The 22,116-nt window shown below is 44.6% G+C and overlaps 1 protein-coding gene and 1 long non-coding RNA gene across 10 annotated transcripts in view; one reads left to right on the top strand and one right to left on the bottom strand.

The window, feature by feature from the left end:
• GABRG3 (gamma-aminobutyric acid type A receptor subunit gamma3) overlaps window positions 1–22,116 on the bottom strand; it is a 1,013,315-nt gene that overhangs the window by 771,539 nt on the left and 219,660 nt on the right. The gene's annotated exons all lie outside the window — the stretch shown is intronic.
• The window catches only part of LOC141046835 (uncharacterized), a 164,743-nt gene that overhangs the window by 26,406 nt on the left and 116,221 nt on the right, over window positions 1–22,116 (top strand). For all 4 annotated transcript variants that reach the window (XR_012219669.1, XR_012219670.1, XR_012219671.1 and 1 more), the window contains exon 2: window positions 11,743–11,939. This is a non-coding gene — a long non-coding RNA (uncharacterized lncRNA). The remainder of the gene's footprint in view (window positions 1–11,742; window positions 11,940–22,116) is intronic.

Here is a 22,116-nt window from a genome sequence, read left to right on the forward strand (position 1 = left end):
ACAAAATTTTTACTTTCTTGGCCTTTTTCAGAGAATATGAATGATAACACCAAAACTTTTTCTCCACTCATGGTTAGTGGTTGGGTGAAATCATGTTTTCTCTTTTAAATCATAAAGACAACCAAAATATCCAAATGACCCAGATCAAAAGTTTACATACCATGGTGATTTTGGCCTGATAACATGCACAGAAGTTGACACAAATGGGTTTGAATGGCGGCTACTACTACTACTACTAATAATCTTTAGTTATATAGCACCAACATATTCAGCAGCGCTTTACAGTTTAACAGTTTCAAGACACAAGGCATAAGTAACAACTTTAACAATACAATAACTAAAGCAAAATAAGACGACCCTGCTCGTAAGAGCTTACAATCTACAATGAGGTGAGGGAGATACAAAGTACAGGTGTGTATTTACAATGATGGTCCAGCCATCTTGAGGGAGTGAGGGATAGATGGAGATAGTGAATGGGCTACACATGCACACTTACACATAGAATGATTTTGATTAGTGAATGTGATAGGCCGCTCTGAACAAATGTGTTTTGAGGGACCGCCTAAAACTATGCAAATAGTGGATAGTCCTAATTTCTTGGGGTAGAGCATTCCAGAGGATTGGCGCAGCGCGGGAGAAGTCTTGGAGTCGGGAGTGGGAGGTACGGACTAGTGCAGAAGTTAGTCAAAATTAATTTGCAGAGCGCAGCGGTCGGTTAGGCCGATAGACAGAAATGAGGGAGGAGATGTAGGGGGGGTGCTGCACTGTGGAGAGCTTTGTGGGTGAGAAGAAGTACTTTGAATTGAATACTATAATGAATGGCCAGCCAGTGTAAGGACTGGCGAAGAGCGGACACGTCTGAGTTCCGATTAGCCAGATAGATGACCTTGGCTGCTGCATTAAGTATGGACTGGAGAGGGGATAGTCGAGAAACAGGGAGGCCAATTAATAGAGCATTGCATTAATTCAGGCGGGAGTGGATCGATGCTACAGTGAGGGTTTTTGTTGTTTCCATGGTGAGAAAAGGGTGAATTCTAGAGATGTTCTTTAGGTGTAAGTGGCAAGAGCGGGCAAGAGATTGTATATGGGATGTGAAGGAGAGATTGGTGTCAAACATAACACCCAGACAGCGTGTCGGCTGCCGAGGTGTTAATATAGTGCCACTCACGGAGAGGGAAATGTCAGATTTAGGGAGGTTAGTAGACAGCGGGAGCAGAAAAAGTTCAGATTTGGAGAGGTTGAGTTTCAGATAGAGCGGACATGATGTTGGAGACCCAAATCTGGTGATGGTCTGTCCAATTGTGGCCGTGTAGAGAGAGAAGAGAAGGGGGCAAAGGACTGAGCCCTCAGGTACCCTGACAGCGAGAGGAAGAGGAGATGACGTGGAGCCAGAGAACAAAACACTGAAGGAGTGGTCAGAAAGATAGGAAGAGAACCAGAAGAGAGCTGTGTCCTTAATGCCTAGTGACTGAATGGCTACTAAAGGTAACATCCTCACCTGTGACCTGTAACAAATGCCAGGAAAATTTCATGTGAAAGTACATTCAGCATTGCAGAATGCTCCTCAGACAACTGTTGTGAGTTCATTTTCCCCTTCACCATTGAGGTCTGATGAGCTCCCTCTTCTGGTGAATGAAGGTAGTGAGGCTGATTACAAAGCACCTGAGCAGAATGATGACTGGGTGACTGGAATTGCTGACTGGATATAAGGCAGCCGACGCCCTTCTGCCTTGCGGGTGATTACTCTGAGGGATTCTTGGAGACCAGTCTGATTCCTGCTCCTCAAACCTAAGTTTTCTGCTATACTTTTTGCATTTGTGTTTTGGTTTTGTTTTGCCTTGTTTTTCTGGATTTCTGCCTTTCCCTGCTGGGTGAGCTGAATTCCTTTTTGCTCTGTCTTCAGAAAATACCTGAGTACTGATTATAGTCTTTTTGAAGCCTAGTGTCTTCAGGGCTTTTTTCCCTATCAGTCTGTTGGCTCTTGTTTTGAGAGGGTTTTGGCGGATTGCAGATAGCAGCTTTTTTATTCTGTCCTATTTAGTTAGCTTGGGCCCCATCATTTGCTCAGCCTATCTTTCTAGCTGTGTGAGTGTTTTTTCATCTTGCTTCACCGTCATTATGTTGGGGGCTGCCTATTGCTTTGGGGTCTGCTCTGGGGCAGTTTAGATTTCCCTTTCTGTCTTTAGGCTATGTAGTTCTCCGGCTGTGATCGAGGGGTCTAGGGCTCCATAGGAACCCCCCACGGCTACTGCTAGTTGTTGTTGTAAGGTTCAGGGGTCTGCAATCCAATAGCTGCCAACTTCTCTGGTTTTTTGGACTTAGGAAACCTTCATAGAAAATCGGAGTCAATGAACCCAACAATAACCACTTTTCAAAATCACATCAATAAAACATTCATTTTTATTAGTGCAAAAATATAAATTTAAACAAAATGAGTCAGTATCAAAGTGGAGACATAATAGAGAGACAAATAAGGTACCAGGTGGAAACACCTATCAATATTGAACCCCTCAAACAAGAAGGGGAAAACATTGTAACACCCTAATTGGGACATAGGGGAGGGTGAAATGGGAGCAAAAAAATTTTCTTTATGTAAACATTTTTATATGAACCACCTTCACTGGTGTGGGAACAGCACATGCCATAGTCACCAATAAATTAAAAAAAAAATATATATAAGGGCAAAATCATAGCCCAAGGTTGTTCACACACACAGAAAGGTGAAAAGAAGTAATAATCTTATACCTATGCTCCCATTATGACAAACACCTCACCCACCATCCCTAGTCAGGGAACCGCTAAAGTGCTATTGATAGTGCAAAATGTACATCACCTTACCCATGAAGGGTCCTAGAGAGCCTCTCTACTGCCCGACGCATTTCGCCCTGCTGGGCTTCCTCGGGGGGCTGTGTTCTGGACTTAGCTAGCATTTCTGTTTTTGCCTCCTACGGTGACTCATTCATAAGAGAATCACCCGCCATACCGCAGATCCTAGGGTACTCAATAGCAGGAAAGAATTGTAAAAAAAAGTGTGTATATTTTTTCCTCTATATCTCTGAGGCCGTAGGGGGAATTTTTTTCTCTCAATGGAGATAAAGCAATTGTCTGATCGTGTGGAGCAGCTCGCTGCTGAAGTGCGGGGAATTTCCGCCTACCTTGCTCATTCACATGCTGCTGAACCAAAGATCCCTACTCCTGAAGTGTTTTTTGGGGATCGGTCAAAATTTTTGAATTTCAAAAATAATTGTATATTTTTTGCCTTGAAGCCTAACTCATCAGGGAGCTCCGCGCAGCAGGTTAAAATTGTCATCTCTTTGCTGCGTGGCGATCCCCAGGATTGGGCGTTTTCTTTGAAACCAGATGATCCTATTCTGACTAATATGAACGCATTTTTTTCAAGCCTTGGGGTTGTTGTATGACGAACCTAATGCTATTGATCAGGCTGAAAAGACCCTGTTGGCATTGAGCCAGGGTCGAGATTATGCAGAATTGCACTGTCAAAAATTCCGAAAGTGGGTGGTCCTTACTACCTGGAATGATAATGCCTTGACAGCTCTTTCGGAAGGGTTTGTCAGAAGCCGTAAAAGATACTATGGTGGGATTTCCTGTTCCCTCTGGTCTTGACGATTCTATGTCATTAGCCATTCGGGTTGATCGGCGTTTACGTGAACGCAGGACTGCATGAGAGGTGTTGCCACCTGTTGAACAAGTGTCTGAACCTATGCAATGTGATAAAGTTTTGTCCAGGGAGCAACGTCAGGAGTTCAGAAGGCGTAATAAGCTCTGTTTTTTTTTGTGGAGATGCCTCGCATATTATTTCTGTCTGTCCTAAACGAGAGAAACGTTTTGCACACACGTTTTCTGTGGGTGGTGTTCAACCTAAGTTTCTTCTTGCAATTACTCTGATCTGCTCCCTGTCCACATTTTCCGCCAAGGCTTTTGTGGATTCGGGAGCAGCCCTGAACCTAATGGACTTGGATTTTGCTAAACGTTGTGGATTTCCGATGACACCTCTGTGGACGCCTATCCCTTTGAGGGGGATTGATGCTACTCCTTTGGCGAAAAATAAACCTCAGTTTTGGACCCAGGTGGTAATGTGGGTCGCCCCAGACCATCAAGAAAATTGCAGATTTTTGGTGTTGCATAATTTGCATGATACCATTGTTCTGGGGTTTCCCTGGTTGCAAATTCATAATCCAGTTTTGGATTGGAAATCTGTGTCTGTGGTGAGTTGGGGTTGTCGGTGTGCCCTTAGTGAGGCTCCGGTTTTATCCACCTCTCCTCAGTCGCATGATGTTCCTGACTATTTGGCGGACTTTTATGATGTATTTAGTGAGAATGAGTCTGCGTCTTTGCCTCCTCATAGGAGTTATGACTCTGCAATTGAACTGAGCCCGGGGTGTAAATTTCCCAAGGGTCGGCTCTTCAATTTATCTGTACCCGAGCACGAGGCTATGCGATCCTATATAAAGGAGGCGTTGGAGAAGGGTCATATTAGACCATCTTCTTCACCCTTAGGTGCCGGGTTTTTTTTCGTGGCCAAAAAGGATGGTTCATTAAGGCCTTGTATTGATTATCGTGCCCTCAACAAAATTACTATTAAATATCAGTATCAGTTACCCCTGATTTCGGATCTATTCTCCAGAGTTAAAGGTGCTTGCTGGTTTACCAAGCTTGACCTCAGGGGGGCGTATAATCTTATCCGCATTAAGCATGGGGATGAATGGAAGACGGCGTTTAATACTCCGGAGGGACATTTTGAGTACCTGGTGATGCCTTTTGGGCTCACTAATGCCCCTTCTGTCTTCCAGTGCTTCATGAACGACATTTTCCGAGACTTTGTGGATAAATTTTTGATTATGTATCTGGATGATATTTTGATCTTCTCCAAGGATTGGGATTCTCATGTGGAACATGTTCGGACTGTGTTCCGGATCTTGAGGGAGAATTCCCTGTATGTCAAAGGATCGAAATGCCTTTTTGGGGTACAGAGGATTTCATTTTTGGGATTTATTTTGTCTCCGTCAACTATTGAAATGGACCCGGCCAAGGTACAGGCCATTTATGATTGGGTTTAGCCCACTTCTTTGAAGGCCCTCCAGAAGTTTTTGGGTTTTGCTAATTTTTATCGGAAATTTATAGCAAAATTTTCTAGTATTGCCAAGCCATTGACTGATCTGACTAAAAAGGGTGCTGATGTGTTGAATTGGTCTCCGGAGGCTGTTTCTTCCTTTCAGGAGCTGAAGCAAAGATTCACTTCTGCCCCGGTTTTGCGGCAACCTGATGTCTCACTCCCGTTCCAGGTAGAGATGGACGCTTCTGAGATTGGTGCAGGAGCTGTTTTGTCCCAAAAGGATCCTGTAACATCTAAAATGAATCCCTGTGCTTTCTTTTCCCGAAAGTTCTCTCCATCTGAACGTAACTATGATGTGGGGAATCGAGAACTGTTAGCCATGAAATGGACATTTGAGGAGCGGAGACATTGGTTGGAGGGAGCTAAACACCAAGTCGTGGTCCTCACTGACCACAAGAATTTGATTTACCTGGAGTCGGCCAAACGCTTGAACCCTAGACAGGCTAGGTGGGCCTTGTTTTTTACACGTTTTGATTTTGTGGTCTCTTTTCTTCCTGGCACTAGGAATGTCAAGGCAGACGCCCTCTCTAGGAGCTTCTTTGCTGATTCTCCTGTGGTGACCAAACCTGCTACCATCTTAGGCGAAGGGGTAGTTCTTTCTGCCATCTCGCCCGATTTGAGACGTGCTCTGGAAGAGTTCCAGGAGGACAAACCTGAGCATTGTCCCAGTGGAAAGTTGTATGTTCCTGACCAGTGGAAGAAGAGAGTGATGTCTGAAGTTCATTGCTCTGCATTGGCTGGTCATCCAGGTATTTTTGGTACTAGAGATCTGGTGAGTCGGTCTTTTTGGTGGCCCGCCTTGTCTCGTGATGTCAGGAATTTTGTGCAGTCCTGTGGGACTTGCTCCCGGTCTAAACCTTGTTCTCGCTCTAGTGGGTTGTTGATGCATTTGCCGGTCCCCAGGAGGCCATGGACCCATATTTCAATGGATTTCATCTCTGATATGCCGGTCTCTCAAAGAATGACTGTTATTTGGGTGATTTGTGATAGGTTCTCTAAGATGGTTCATCTTGTACCACTCCCTAAGTTGCCATCTTCCTCTGAGTTGGGGCCCCTTTTTTTTTTTTTGCAACAGGTGGTTCGCTTGCACGGGATTTCTGAGAACATTGTATCTGACAGAGGAGTTCAGTTTGTGTCTAGATTTTGGAGGACTTTCTGTTCCAAGCTGGGAATTCAGTTGTCCTTCTCCTCTGCTTTTCACCCTCAGACCAATGGGCAGATGGAGAGAACAAACCACACCTTGGAGTCGTATTTGAGATGTTTTATTTCCGCTTATCAGGATGATTGGGTTTCATTTTTGCCCTTGGCCGAATTTGCTTTAAATAATAGAGCTAGTTCTGCCACTTTGATGTCACCTTTTTTTTGTAACTTTGGGTTTCATCCTCGATTTTCTTCAGGGCAGGTGGAGCCTTCTGCCTGCCCAGGTGTTGACACTGTGGTGGAGAGAATGCACCAGATCTGGGACAAAGTGGTGGATAAGTTATCTCTCTCCCAGGAAAAGGCCCAGCGGTTTTCCAACCGACATAGGACCATTGGTCCCCAGTTTAAGGTTGGTGATATGGTTTGGTTATCATCAAAAAATATCACTATGAAGGTGGCTTCTCCTAAGTTTAAGCCTAGATTTATTGGACCTTACAAGATTTTGTAGATTATTAATCCGGTCTCTTTTCGTTTGGCTCTTCCTGTCACATTTAAAATTCATAATGTGTTTCATAAGTCCTTGTTGAAGAGGTTTGTGGAACCAGTTGCTCCTGGGGTGGCACCTCCGGACCCTGCATTAGTTGAAGGTAACATGGAATATGAGGTAGAGAAGATACTGGATTCCCGTCTGGCTAGACGGAGACTCCAGTATTTGGTTAAGTGGAAGGGTTATGGTCAGGAGGATAATTCCTGGGTCTCTGCCTCTGATATTCATGCCAAAAGATTGGTGCGTGCCTTTCATCGGGCTCACCCTGATCGCCCTGGTGGCGTGGATGAGGGTTCGGTGACCCCTCCTCAAGGGGGAGGTACTATTGTGAGTTCATTTTCCCCTTCACCATTGAGGTCTGATGAGCTCCCTCTTCTGGTGAATGAAGGTAGTGAGGCTGATTACAAAGCACCTGAGCAGAATGATGATGACTGGGTGACTGGAATTGCTGACTGGATATAAGGCAGCCGACGCCTTTCTGCCTTGCGGGTGATTACTCTGAGGGATTCTTGGAGACCAGTCTGATTCCTGCTCCTCAAACCTAAGTTTTCTGCTATACTTTTTGCATTTGTGTTTTGGTTTTGTTCTGCCTTGTTTTTCTGGATTTCTGCCTTTCCCTGCTGGGTGAGCTGTATTCCTTTTTGCTCTGTCTTCAGAAAATACCTTAGTGCTGATATAGTCTTTTTGAAGCCTAGCGTCTTCAGGGCTTTTTTCCCTATCAGTCTGTTGGCTCTTGTTTTGAGAGGGTTTTGGCAGATTGCAGACAGCAGCTTTTCTATTCTGTCCTATTTAGTTAGCTTGGGCCCCATCATTTGCTCAGCCTATCTTTCTGTGTGAGTGTTTTTTCATCTTGCTTCACTGTCATTATATGTTGGGGGCTGCCTATTGCTTTGGGGTCTGCTCTGGGGCAGTTTAGTAGGAACCCCCCACGGCTACTGCTAGTTGTTGTTGTTAGGTTCAGGGGTCTGCAATCCGATAGCTGCCAACTTCTCTGGTTTTCTGGACTTAGCTAGTATTTCTGTTTTTGCCTCCTACGGTGACTCATTCATAACAGACAACCATTAATAACCTAATTAATATTATGCCAAAATGTGTGTGTATTTCTGTGCATGGTGCTCACTACTGAATTAATCAAGATGTTTGAAAAATGCTGTTTCCATTTTTTTCATAATTTGAATGTCATTAACATGTGAATCTGTCCTATGATTTTCAGAATTTCATAATCTTTACTTAATGGTGTTTTCAATTTTAATTTCTATGTTTTGCTTTTTAGCGTAAACAAAAGGCTAAAGTATTCCTCTATTGGCAATGTGGGAAATCAGGACCCACTTTGTCTTCTCACTCCCCATTTATGCACTATAGCTCTATCACGTAGCACCCCTACACAGAAACCCCTATACTATGCATTCCAAGTTCTTGAGAAACTGAATCTAACCCAGATACCTAGACACATCTATGTCTAAATCACAGAAAACAGTTGCTTGCTTTTTGGCATAGAGCATTCTGTGTTCAGTGCACTTATGGGATACTTTATATATTCTTTTGAACACTTTTTTATTTAAAAAAAAGTTTTAAAAATGATTAAAGCAAATTATTCAAGGGACCCAACAAGGTAGGAAGAATTAAAATTAAGAATGAAGTCAGCCCACTTTTTATTGACCGTGTCAATAAACATTCATCATTATCCCGCAGAGTGCGACCTTTTTCTCTTGGAAACTACATAAATAATTAACTAAATCAACCATTCATGAACTGTTGACTTGACAATTGCGCTATTTACATTGTCCTCAGGATATGTAGCCAATCCATTTATTACATACAGAAATAAATATTGAAGTGATTTATACTAATTCTCTATAGCAATATACAGTGGTCAGACTCCAATATACAACACTTGCTTGTGAAAGAGTTTTACTGTGCTATATTATATATATTCCTTAGTAATCCTGAGAAAATATTTTATTTTCCTTAGAAACACAGGATTTGTCAAATGACAATGATGCTAGTGGTACCTTGTCTGCAAATCCATTTGCTATAACTTTCAGAAGAGCACAATTGGGACAAATTATAGAAATCATCACTCTACTTTTTATTTTTTCCAATATTTCTATAGAGATTTCTTCTGTACAAGAGTGGTTCTCCGAGTATCTGTCAGAAAGTCAATAAAACATATTGAATAAATGTTTCATGAAGTGCAATGTTCTTTCTCTTGGTACACAATGCTGAAACATAGACAAACCCTTGAAACAGGTTCTGCAGACAAAACTGCCAGAGAAAACAATAGCTACGCAATATCTAATAACTTTAATATTAACTTGGCAGCACTCTCACCTATATGAAGATGTTTGCTTCACCCAACATCTCCAAATGTTAGGTATCATGGGATACAGAATTGCCTTTTCACAATCAGCATATAGTACTCAAGGATACAGAAATCCCTTTTTACTACATATGTCTTTCTGAATGCACGGAGTAGTTCACCCAAAATCAGAGCACATGTCTAACCAACATTATGAATTTTTAAGTTCTGTTAGAAAATAAACCCATACACCTGCATTTTGCCTTTGAAGCTATATACTGTGCAGTGGCTTTGACAAAAATTTAAAGAAAGATGTTGTCCAATTTGTGGAATTTGGGGCATATTAACAACATCTCTAAGAAATGTAGGTCCCTTATCCATCTTGATGAGGCCCCGTTATATACTATCTGGAATAGAGAGGTTGGTGCCCATGCTTGGCTCTATCCATTCATTTTATGGGAGCTCCAAAAATTTGTGCTCTCATAGAAATGAAACAAGCTGAACATATGCAACCATCTCTTAATTCCTGACAGAGAGTAATGGAAACCAAATTTTTTAGATAAATGCAAGTTTCTTGGTAGTTAAGCATACAGTAGATAATGTATATGTACACGCCACAGGAATTACAAATCCCATGGATGAGTATTTTTATGTATGTTTCCTCTATAAAGATGAACACAAGGAATTTATTGGGATGCTGCTCATGAGTGAAAAATGTTAATATTTTCTCAGATTTCCAAGCTATCATGGGTATGCTATATTATGCTCAGCCCTTACGGACAGCTTGACATTATAGATGAGGGAATATAAGTGTGGAATTTAATTCTCATGTACAACACCATGGGATCAATGCATAATAATAAGAATAATAATAATACAGTGGGGAAAAAAAGTATTTAGTCAGTCAGCAATAGTGCAAGTTCCACCACTTAAAAAGATGAGAGGTGTCTGTAATTTGCATCATAGGTAGACCTCAACTATGGGAGACAAACTGAGAAAAAAAAATCCAGAAAATCACATTGTCTGTTGTTTTTTCATTTTATTTGCATATTATGGTGGAAAATAAGTATTTGGTCAGAAACAAGCAATCAAGATTTCTGGCTCTCACAGACCTGTAACTTCTTCTTTAAGAGTCTCCTCTTTCCTCCACTCATTACCTGTAGTAATGGCACCTGTTTAAACTTGTTATCAGTATAAAAAGACACCTGTGCACACCCTCAGACAGTCTGACGCCAAACTCCACTATGGTGAAGACCAAAGAGCTGTCAAAGGACACCAGAAACAAAATTGTAGCCCTGCACCAGGCTGGGAAGACTGAATCTGCAATAGCCAACCAGCTTGGAGTGAAGAAATCAACTGTGGGAGCAATAATTAGAAAATGGAAGACATACAAGACCACTGATAATCTCCCTCGATCTGATGCTCCACGCAAAATCCCACCCCGTGGGGTCACAATGATCACAAGAACGGTGAGCAAAAATCCCAGAACCATGCGGGGGACCTAGTGAATGAACTGCAGAGAGCTGGGACCAATGTAACAAGGCCTACCATAAGTAACACACTACGCCACCATGGACTCAGATCCTGCAGTGCCAGACGTGTCCCACTGCTTAAGCCTGTACATGTCCGGGCCCATCTGAAGTTTGCTAGAGAGCATTTGGATGATCCAGAGGAGTTTTGGGAGAATGTCCTATGGTCTGATGAAACCAAACTGGAACTGTTTGGTAGAAACACAACTTGTCGTGTTTGGAGGAAAAAGAATACTGAGTTGCATCCATCAAACACCATACCTACTGTAAAGCATGGTGGTGGAAACATCATGCTTTGGGGCTGTTTCTCTGCAAAGGGGCCAGGACGACTGATCCGGGTACATGAAAGAATGAATGGGGCCATGTATCGTGAGATTTTGAGTGCAAACCTCCTTCCATCAGCAAGGGCATTGAAGATGAAACGTGGCTGGGTCTTTCAACATGACAATGATCCAAAGCACACCGCCAGGGCAACGAAGGAGTGGCTTCGTAAGAAGCATTTCAAGGTCCTGGAGTGGCCTAGCCAGTCTCCAGATCTCAACCCTATAGAAAACCTTTGGAGGGAGTTGAAAGTCCGTGTTGCCAAGTGAAAAGCCAAAAACATCACTGCTCTAGAGGAGATCTGCATGGAGGAATGGGCCAACATACCAACAACAGTGTGTGGCAACCTTGTGAAGACTTACAGAAAACGTTTGACCTCTGTCATTGCCAACAAAGGATATATCACAAAGTATTGAGATGAAATTTTGTTTCTGACCAAATACTTATTTTCCACCATAATATGCAAATAAAATGAAAAAAAAACAGACAATGTGATTTTCTGGATTTTTTTTTTCTCAGTTTGTCTCCCATAGTTGAGGTCTACCTATGATGTAAATTACAGACGCCTCTCATCTTTTTAAGTGGTGGAACTTGCACTATTGCTGACTGACTAAATACTTTTTTCCCCACTGTAATAATAATGCTAGAATATTACATATACATTCTCCAAAATGAGGATTTGTATTGTATTTTCTTTTTCTAATCTATAAACGAGCCATCAAAAGGTTAAAAAAGAGAAGAAATAATAATACTTTATCGCTCATCTCTCCAGATTCTCTGCTTCTTACCATCACCCATCAAGTCCTTGGCGCATCCTCCTTTCACTGAAGTGAGCATTAAGTAACCTGGGCCTCTCAAGCTAGGATGGAACTTCTGACACTGATGAGGCACTTTGTGACGTCATAACATCCAAACAAATGTGCAGAACCCTTTCTGGCCCCTTCAGAGCTGAAAGGCTCAATTTGAAAGGTACAACGATGTGAGCAGTAAATTGAGTATACGTATATTTTATACCTTGTGTTTTTTATGCTCTTGGGTCTGGACAGACAATTGCCATGCTGTGCACAGCTCCTGTGCTCGCAACATCACCTGGTTCTACCGGTACATTCATATGCAAGAACACTTTGTCATAATGGTCAAACCATTACTGGGAAGGGGTTAATAAACAATAAAAACATTCCCTGCTGACATGGCAATCAACCAATGTGCATAGGGCTAAGGAAATTCACAAAAAAGGTGTTTGAGAAAACAGTAATAGATTTCACTAATATGCAACCTTTGTAAAAGAATTTTATACAAAATAATAAACAATATTTCTCAAAAAGTTCTATACAAATAGAAATATGCTCATTTAAATATTTTATTAAGAAATACAAAAAAGACACTTGCCACATAATAAAAATACATATAACTATGAAATATGAAATGTATTGACATTTAAATTAGATATTAATAATACAATATAATTACATTTACAGTATTTTGTGGATTATAAGACACACCTGAGTATAGGAAGCACCCCAAATTTTGGGCAGGAAAACAGGAAAAAATGATTTTTAATTAAATGGTGGTCCATCTTTTATGGTAGCTTACCTGGGGAGGCAGCAGAGGTGGAGCGAAGTCCCAGGTTGCAATCAAAAAGACGAATGCAAATAAAAATTATATAGCCAAAAGCGTCATCTTGTTCCGCAAAAAATAAGTCACCATACAGCTACATCAGTGGAAAAATTAAAAAGTCATAGCTTTCAGAATAGTGATGCAAAATAATTATTTTTTTCTTATAAGTTTTTATTGTGCAAAAGTGACAAAACATAAAAAAAGACATAATTGAGGTACACTGTAATCATACTGACAGGAAGAATAAAACTGCCATCAATTTTAACACATGCAAGACAATAATAATATAATAAATTTTATTTCTATGGCGCCGACATATTCTGCAGCACTTTACATTTCAGAGGGGATTTGTACAGACAATAGACATTACAGCATAACAATAATCACATAGATCATAACAGATACCAAGAGGAATGAGGGCCCTGCTCTCAAGCTTAGTCTATGAGGGAAAAAAGGGAGACACGAAAGGTGGGTGGTAACAGTTGCCCTGATTGTATGGACCAGCCATAATGTTAAGTGTGTAACAGTACAAATGCAGAGGGCTAATGGATGCATAAACCATGTGGGAACATGATACGGGGAACCTGGTTATGGTAAAAACTTTTGGCTGTGCCACATAGGGATAGATTACTTTAATGTGTTGAGGCGGTAGGCCAGTCTGAATAAATGAGTTTTCAGGGCACGCTTAAAATTGTGGGGATTGGGGACTAATCGTATTGACCTGGGAAGTGCATTCCAAAGAATTGGCGCAGCACGTGTATAGTCTTGGAGACGGGAGTGGGAGGTTCTGATTATTGAGGATGCTAACCTCAGGTCATCAGCAGAATGGAGGGTGTGGGTAGGATGGTATACTGAAATAAGGGAGGAGATGTAGGGTGGTGCTGAGCCATGAAGAGCTTTGTGGGTGAGGGTAATAAGTTTGTACTGGATTCTGGAGTGGATCGGTAGCCAGTGTAATGACTGGCACAAGGTAGAGGCATTGGTGTAACGACTGGCGAGGAATATGATCCTGGCAGCAGCATTCAAGACAGATTGGAGGGGTAAGAGTTTAGTAAGAGGGAGACCGATTAGAAGAGAGTTATAATAGTCGAGACAAGAATGAAAAAGAGAAACAGTAAGAGTTTTTGCAGAGTCAAAAGTAAGAAAAGGTCGAATTCTAGAAATGTTTTTGAGGTGCAGATAACAAGAGCGAGCCAGTGATCGTATGTGGGGGACAAAGGAAAGCTCGGAGTCAAGTATGACCCCAAGACAGCAGGCATGTTGCTGGGGAGTACCCAAGACAATGGGCATGTTGCTGGGGAGTAATAGTGGAACCACACATGGAAATGGCAATGTCGGGTATAGGTACATTAGTAGCGGGAGGAAACACAAGGAGTTCAGTCTTTGACAGGTTCAGTTTCAGATTTAGTGAGGACATGATGTTAGACACAGCGTTTAAACAATCGCTGGTGTTTTCTAGAAAGGCTGGCGTGATGTCAGGAGAAGAAGCGTACAATTGGGTGTCATCAGCATAGAGATGGTACTGGAAACCAAATCTACTGATTGTTTGACAAATAGGGGCAGTATACAAAGAGAAGAGGAGGGGGCCTAGGACTGATCCTTGAGGAACCCCAACAGTAAGTGGAAGATGAGAGGAGGAGGAGCCAGCAAAAGATACAGTAAAGGAGCGGTCAGAGTGATAGGAGGAGAACCAGGAGAGAACGGTGTCCTTGAGGCCAATGGAATGGAGCATAGTGAGGAGGAGCTGATGATCCACAGTGTCGAATGCTGCAGAGAGATCCAAGAGAATTAGCATGGAGTAAGGACCATTTGATTTAGCTGTTAGTAGATCACTAGAGACTTTAGTGAGGGCAGTTTCAGTAGAGTATAAAGAGCGGAAACCGGATTGGAGAGGGTCGAGAAGAGAGTTATCAAAGAGATGGCGGTTAAGACGGGAGTGGACCAGGCGTTCCAGGAGTTTAGAGATGAAGGGAAGATTAGAGACAGGTCTATAGTTAACGGCACAGTTTTGGTCGAGGGATGGTTTTTTAAGTAGTGGATGTATGACGGCATGCTTAAATGAGGAGGGAAAGATACCAGAAGAGAGAGAGGTTAAATATTTTAGTTAGGTGAGGGGTGACAGCAGGGGAAAGGGGCTGGAGTAGATGTGACGGAAATGGGTCACTGGTGCAAGTGGTTGGGCGAGAAGATACAAGGTGCCTGCTTACTTACTCTCTGATTTTGAACCAGTCACAGAAGAAGGAGCTAGATGCAGTGGGGGAGGGAGGACAGTGCATGGTATGAGGTGATTGGGAGATAATTTCCTGTCGGATCTGGTCAATTTTTTCTTTGAAGTAATTGGCCAGATCGTCAGCTTGAAGCTCCGTGGTTGGGGCCTGTACTCTTGGGTTGAGTAGAGAATGAAAAGTGTCAAAGAAACGTTTAGGGTTATTGGACAGTGAGGTGATGAGGGTGTTGAAATAGGTTTGTTTTGAGAGTTAAGGGGCAGTGTTGTATGTTCGAAGCATAAACTTATAATGGATGAAATCTTCGGGTAGGTTGGATTTTCTCCACAGACGTTCGGCGCACCTGGAGCACTGCTGCAGGAAACGTGTTTGCAGGGTGTGCCAGGGTTGTCGCCATCTGTGTTGTGGTGTTCTATGTATAGGAGGTGCAAATTCATCCAGGGCACTTTGAAGTGTTTCATTGTAATGCTTCAATGCAGAATCAGGACATGAGAGGGAGGAGATAGGGGCCAATGAAGACTGCAAGTTCTTCAAAAGTTTCTGGGTGTTAATGGCCTGTATGTTTCTATAAATATGGACAGTGGGGGTGACCTGAGCAGCCTGGCAGTTCTTGATAGAGAATGAAAGAAGGTTGTGGTCAGAGAGCGGGAGAGGGGAGTTTGCAAAATCATCCACTGCACAAAGTCGAGAGAAGACCAAGTCGTGGGAGTTTCCGTCTTCATGCGTTGGAGAATTAGTAAGCTGCAAAAGGCCAAACAAGGAGGTTAGAGATAAAAGGTGAGTAGCAGATGGGGAGAGGGGAAGAGCAATGGGGATGTTGAAATCGCCCATGATGAGGGTAGGGATGTCACAGGAGAGAAAATGTGGAAGCCAAGGGGCAAAATGATCCAGGAACTGATGGGAGGGGCCGGGATGACGATATACCATCACCACTCGCATGGAGAAGGGGGTGTAGAGTCTGACGGCATGGACCTCAAAAGAAGGGAAGACAGGTGAGGGTACTTGAGGAATAACCTGAAAGGTACATTTTGGTGATAGGAGCAAACCAACACCTTCACCTGCTCTATTGTCTAATCTTGGGGTATGAGAGAAGTTTAGTCCACCATATGAAAGAGCAGCAGCAGCGGTAGTGACTGACTGCTGGATCAGGTTTCTGTAAGAGCCAGAAGGTTAAGTGAATTTGAAAGGAAAAAGTCATGAATGAAGGAGAGTTTGTTACACACTGAGCGAAAATTCCAAAGGGCACAATTTAAGAGAGACAGATGGCAGGCAGGGAATATTAATAAGATTAGAAGGGTTTCTGAGTGTAGCAGTTGGGGGGGGTTGACTTTCTATAATATGGGGGACCAGGGTTTGGAGCAATGTCTCCTGCGACTAGGAGAAGGAGGATAGAAAGAGTGAGCAGATGGTTAAGTGATTTGTGAGAGCGTCTCTGATGTTGAATGGTGGGACTGAATGGATCTGTGCTGTGTAGCAATGTGAAAAGAGCGTGAGTGCTATACATAGGAGAGGAAAGGAGTGAGGGGCCAATATGGACGGAGTGTAGAGAATTAATACCAGGGCGGTGGATGTGTGTAAATGCAGCGGCCGGGATATAAATTATACAAATGCATATGGTACATATTTGCGGTAGCCCAAATGTACAGGGAATAGATTTATTTATTTGTCTTACCTGTCTCCTGCCCTGTCTAACTGCCATGTTATAACTGCCAGGGTACTTTGATACATGTACTTCGATTACATGTACATAAATGCCCCCCTGAATAAATGCCTTCCCCGGGCTAGCTCTGAATTTGTGATGACTAGAGTTGAGCGAAACGGGTCGAAAAAATTCAAAAGTCGCCGACTTTTGGCAAAGTCGGGTTTCATGAAATGAAACCCGACCCTAGGATGAGGTCGGCCACGAGGTCGGCGACTTACACGCCAAAGTCGCGTTTCAAAAGTTTGTTTTGCGCTCTTTTTCAGCCAATCAGGATCCACGGACACTGTGGGCAACGTGATGACATAGGCACGGGTCACCACCATCTTTCAGAAGGGCATGCAAGTGATTGGCTTGCTTTGGTGGTCGTCACAGGGGGTATAAAATGGCGTGCACGCCGACCGCCATCTTACTTCTGCCGATCTTAGTATAGGGAGAGGTTGCTGCTGATTCTGTAGGGAGAGCATTAGGCAGGGAAGAAGACAAAAAAACTGCTTCTGCTGCTAGCGATTTGGCCTGCACAACACACAAGTCACTGTGTGTGCAGTGCAAGGGGAGGCTATATCGTGGTGTATCAGTGGTGTTGGTTGTTGGGCTGCCTTCTAAGGCTTCCTGACACGCTGGCATTGCTGTTTACCCACTGCTCCGCAAACTGCTTTTTTAAAAGCAATCCAATCTCCCTTATCCTCTCGTCACTTTGGTCACAGGCAGCTGTGCCATCGAGCGTGTCACATAGCGCTCAGATATCAGTGGGCCGCACACAATCCACAAGTGTCCAGTGTCCAAAAGTGTACGCAGAGATTCAAAATCTCCATTATCCTCTCGTCACTTTGGTCACAGGCAGCTGTGCCATCGAGCGTGTCACATAGCGCTCAGATATCAGTGGGCCGCACACAATCCACAAGTGTCCAGTGTCCACAAGTGTACGCAGAGATTCAAAATCTCCATTATCCTCTTGTCACTTTGGTCACAGGCAGCTGTGCCATCGAGCGTGTCACATAGCGCTCCGATATCAGTGGGCCGCACACAATCCACAAGTGTCCACTGTCCACAAGTGTGTGCAGAAATTCTAAAACTCCCCTGTCCTATAGACACCTTGTACCTTGTTTTACATTACTATATAGTTTGTTGGATTTTGTCTACATTTCTACCAAAAATGAGGAAGGCTGGTGGAAGAGGCCGTGGAATTGGGCGGGGGTTGGCAGCTGGTAATGATGGTGTTGGTGGTGGATCTGATGGTAGTGGCAAGAGCAAAATAGGACCAAATGCAGGAGGTGCTGACCCTGCGTCATCGTCTGTCTACATAAGGCCTCGAACGCTTAGTTTTCTAGGAGTTGGCAAACCGCTTTTAAAGGCAGAGCATCAGGAAAAAGTTTTGTCTTACATTGCTGACTCAGCCTCCAGCTCTATCGCCTCCTCTTCTTCAGTTGTAAAAAGTAAAAGCACTGAGTCGTCATTGGAGGCTCATGTTCATGAACCACACCTTTCCTTGTGTCCTTCACCCCAACCAAGATTGAAGGATGACGCAGGCCATACTACTGATTACTCCATGGAGCTGTTTTCACATACCATGCCTGGATTATCAAGTCAAATGGTGAATTACCCAGGCCAAGATGAATCTGACATGGAGTGCACTGATGCACAGCCGCTGATGGATGATTCTGCTGGTACATTCACTCAGAGCACTACATTGTCCTCGCAGTGTACAGAGCCAAATTTTGACCCTGATGAGACTCAGGTGCCCCTTCCCGCACACTATACCACCATACACGGTGACACAGAGAAAGGTGCACATGACATAGAAGAGGAGGTGATGGATGACCCAGTTGTTGACCCAGATTGGCATCCATTGGGGGAAGAGGGTGCTGCTTCCAATAGCTCAGATGAGGAGCATCCACAGCAGACATCGACATCGCAACAGCTGTTATCTGGCAGGCCCAGAGCACTCCAAAGACAGGTTCCAAACATCAAAAGAGTTGCTGGACAGCTTGTCCAGAGGGTCAAAAGATCACAGCGTGCTAGGCCGCAAAATGTCTGCCAAAGTAGGAAGAGTGCAGTGTGGCACTTTTTTGAACAAAATCCTCATGATCAGGCCAAGGTTATCTGTAAGAAGTGCGCAAAGACCTTTAGCCGAGGGAAAAATCTGAAAAATTTGAATACCAGTTGCATGCTTGGACATTTAACCAGCATGCACTTGCAAGCGTGGACACAACACCAAACCTCAAGTGCCACATGTGCAACTGATCACAACGAAGGTAGTCAGCAACGCTACATTGTTTCCCCCACTGTAAGCACACCGGATAGCACAGCAGCAAATGTTGAGGTGTCGTTGCAAGGCCACAGCAGTCAGGGAATCCCACTGTTATATCAACGAAAGACTGATTCTAGGCCATCAGAAAGAACACCAACTCCATCACCATCATCAACCCTCTCTCAGTCTGCCCTGTCCACCGCTACTTCCACCATATGCAGCTCTCAAGTCCAGCTCACCCTCCCAGACACTGAGTAGGTCAAGAAAGTACTCAGTCTCTCATCCGCGTACACTGGGTTTGAACGCCCACATTGCCAAACTAATCTCGTTTGAGATGATGCCCTTTCGGTTGGTGGAAAGCACAGCTTTCCGCGAACTCATGGCCTATGCAGTACCACGCTATGACCTACCCAGTCGCCACTTCTTCTCTCGCAAAGCCATCCCAGCCCTCCACCATCATGTGAAAGACCGCATTGTCCATGCACTCAAGCAGTCAGTGAGTGGAAAGGTGCACCTCACAACTGATGCATGGTCCAGTCGGCATGGCCAGGGCCGTTACGTGTCCATCACTGCGCACTGGGTTAATGTGGTGGATGCAGGGTCCACAGGGGACAGCGGTGGTGGGACAGTGCTGCCTAGCCCACGGTCTAGGAAACAGTTGGCTGTAGGCATTCGACCCTCCTCCTCCTCCTCCTCCTCCAGAAGCGACAGCTCGTCCACAGAGCGCAGTCGTAAGAGCACTCCATCTGCAGCTGCCACTGTTGCACACGATGTGTCCCCTTATCGAGCAGCTAGTGGAAAGCGTCAGCAGGCTGTGTTGCAGATGATGTGTTTGGGCGACAGACACACCGCCGAGGTGCTGGCCGAGTACTTGAAGCGACAAACTGAGTCATGGCTGGGCAGTGTACATCTTGAGGCAGGCAAGGTAGTTAGTGATAACGGCCGTAATTTTGTGGCAGCCATAGCCCTTTCAAAACTCAGCCACATACCTTGCTTGGCTCACACCTTGAACCTGGTGGTGCAGTGCTTCCTCAAAAACTATCCGGAGTTAACAGCCCTGCTCCAGAAGGTGCGAAGACTGTGCGCGCACATCCGCCGGTCGCCTGTACACTCCGTTCGTATGCAGAAGCTGCAGCGATTGCTCCACCTTCCCAACCACCGCCTCATTATCGACATTGCAACAAGGTGGAACTCCACCCTGCACATGGTGGAGCGGCTGTGCGAGCAGAGGCAGGCCATAATGCATTTGTGGGAGGATACACGGCCAGGCACTTTGAGAGCAGACATGGAGTTGACAGGCGTGCAGTGGTCGAAGCTGAAAGACCTTTGTAAAGTCCTTCAGTGTTTTGAGGAATGCACACGGCTGGTAAGCGCAGACGACGCCATCCTAAGCATGAGCATCCCACTTATGCGTCTGCTCATGCAAACTTTGACGCACCTTAAGGAGCAGGCGTCTGCAGCCAATGTTGATGAGGAGGAAGAAGAGGAGGGAATCCTTGATGACATTCAGCCATTGTCTGCTCAGGGACCTCTCCTGGACGAGGTGGAGGAAGAAGAGGAGGAGGATGATGATGGGGATGATTACTTAGGGGAGGAGGATGCATCTCGTGGGGCAAGTGAAAATGTTGGCGTGGCAAGGTCTGGTACAGGGTTTGTGCGTGACTGGAGGGATGTGGATTTGCCAGAAAGTGCTCCTCCACCCAGCACTCGCAGTGCATCATTGATACCGGGAACATTGGCCCACATGTCAGATTATGCCTTGCGGATCCTAAAAAGGGACCCCCGCATTGCCAAAATGATGAACGATGACGACTACTGGTTGGCCAGCATCCTGGATCCACGCTATAAAGGCAAATTACAAAACATCATGCCACAGGAGAACCTTGACCTAAAATTGGCTAATAAACAAGCAACTCTGGTAAATCGGTTGCTTGAGGCATTCCCAGCACACAGCAGCGGTGATGGTTCTCACACGAGCCGTACGGGCCGGGGGCAGCTTGGCAGAGGTGTTCGTGGTGCACACAGCAGAAGTGGCGTTGGAGACAGGGGTTTCATGACAATGTTGTGGACTGATTTTTCAAATACCGCTCACACAACTGGTAATACTGCATCGATGGAAAGTGACAGGAGACAGCAGTTGTCAACTATGGTTACAAACTACTTTTCCTCCCATATCGATGTTCTCCCACACAGGTCATTCCCCTTTGACTATTGGGCCGCTAAACTGGACACCTGGCCTGAATTGGCACAATATGCCTTACAGGAGCTCGCTTGCCCAGCTGCAAGTGTGCTATCGGAAAGAGTCTTCAGTGCAGCTGGATCAATCCTGACAGAAAAAAGGACCCGTCTGTCAACCCAAAATGTGGATGATCTAACCTTCATTAAAATGAACCACGCATGGGTTTCCAAGGATTTTGTCCCACCTTCCCCTGATGACACACAGGGTGACAGAAAAATGGCTTGCTTTGGTCCACCTCTTCCTGGTACTTCACCTATTTCGCCTTTTGCATCAGTTGAATGTCCAACATCAACATATGCCACTTTCTAAAACTCCCTAACTGTGCTGCCTCCCCCCCCCATGGCCGGGGTCACCACCTAGCGCACGACACCGTGCGAGTGCCGTTGCCCTGGACAGGTGGGTAGGCCGACTCTTGGGCACGGGCACTGGCACAGGGTCCCTCATAGTGCAATCAAGTGTCTCTGACGGTGGTGGTGCACACCCGCCGTCAGACACACCGCTGTACTATGAGGGGCCCAGTACCAGTACCGACGCCCACGAGTGGGCCCCCCTTGCTTGGCCAGGGCCCCAGCATTTGCAATCTTTACCTCTCCCTGCTCCTCCGCTGTGTAATCTGGGCCATCAAATCCATACTGTGCCTGACACCGTCTGAGCCTGCCTCATGCTGTATAGACATATATTTTGAATGTGTACGCTATCCATACATGTTATCCGGGGATACGGTACCCCTTCTAACCTTTGTGCAATGACGTGCAATCCATACTGGGCCTAACACCGTCTGAGCCTGCCTCATGCTGTATAGACATATATTTTGAATGTGTACGCTATCCATACATGTTATCCGGGGATACGGTACCCTTTCTAACCTTTGTGCAATGACGTGCAATCCATACTGGGCCTAACACCGTCTGAGCCTGCGTCATGCTGTATAGACATATATTTTGAATGTGTACGCTATCCATACATGTTATCCAGGGATACGGTACCCTTTCTAACCTTTGTGCAATGACGTGCAATCCATACTGGGCCTAACACCGTCTGAGCCTGCCTCATGCTGTATAGACATATATTTTGAATGTGTACGCTATCCATACATGTTATCCGGGGATACGGTA

This window comes from Dendrobates tinctorius, unplaced genomic scaffold (assembly GCF_039654945.1).
Source record: "Dendrobates tinctorius isolate UK_male_01 unplaced genomic scaffold, ASM3965494v1 ptg000121l, whole genome shotgun sequence".
NCBI classification, from domain to species: Eukaryota; Metazoa; Chordata; class Amphibia; order Anura; family Dendrobatidae; genus Dendrobates; species Dendrobates tinctorius.